Raw genomic sequence first — 932 nt, 5'->3', positions numbered from 1 at the left:
ACACACACACACACACACACATATATATATACACCCGACGGGCTTCTTTCAATTTCCGTCTACCAAATCCACTCACAAGACTTTGGCTGGCCCGAGGCTGTAGTAGGAGACACTTGCCCAAGGTGCCACGCAGCGGGACTGAACCCGGAACTATGTGGTTGGTAAGCAAGCCACTCCTGCGCCTATTTATTATTTTTTTTTGTTGCCAAATAAACACAGGCACTATATATTTGTTCTTAACTCAGTTATTACTGTTCTTGTTTTTTTTTCTTCATTTCAACGTATGTCCATTGTCCGGAAATCTTTCGTCACACATCTGTGACCTCTTCAGCGAGACTTTTCGTATCCGCGTGTGCTCTTGCTCCATTTATTCATTCTGTTCTTCTAAGATGTCTATCCTTATATGCGCGTGCATTTGCGGCCGTGTTTGTGTGTGTGTGTGTGTGTCATTGTTCTTAGCGGTAGTATGGCCTTCCCTTCTGCCCCCTCCTCTGTCAATACTGCTGCTAAGAACAATGACACACACACAAGCATACACACACACACTCTCTCTATCTCTCTCTCTCCCCTACACACACAAGCACACACACACACACACACAAACACACACACACATAAACACGGAAGCAAACGCATGCGCACATAAGGATACACATCTTAGAAGAACAGAATAGAGTAAGTGGAGCACAAAAACGAAAAGTCCCACTGAAGAGGTCACAGATGTGTGATGAAAGACTTCCGGACAATGGACATGAGTTAAAATAAAGAAAGAAAACAAGAACAGTAATAAATGAGTGAAGAACAGTGCGTGTGTTTATTTGGAAAAAATAAAAATTAAAATGACCATCCCGAAATACAACAATATCTGTTTCATCACACACTTTCACATTAGAATGTAGCAAAACGAATTGATAAACGTAGATATATATATA

Source organism: Octopus bimaculoides, chromosome 23, assembly GCF_001194135.2.
Source record: "Octopus bimaculoides isolate UCB-OBI-ISO-001 chromosome 23, ASM119413v2, whole genome shotgun sequence".
NCBI classification, from domain to species: domain Eukaryota; kingdom Metazoa; phylum Mollusca; class Cephalopoda; order Octopoda; family Octopodidae; genus Octopus; species Octopus bimaculoides.
Note: the sequence above shows the minus strand (reverse complement) of the source record.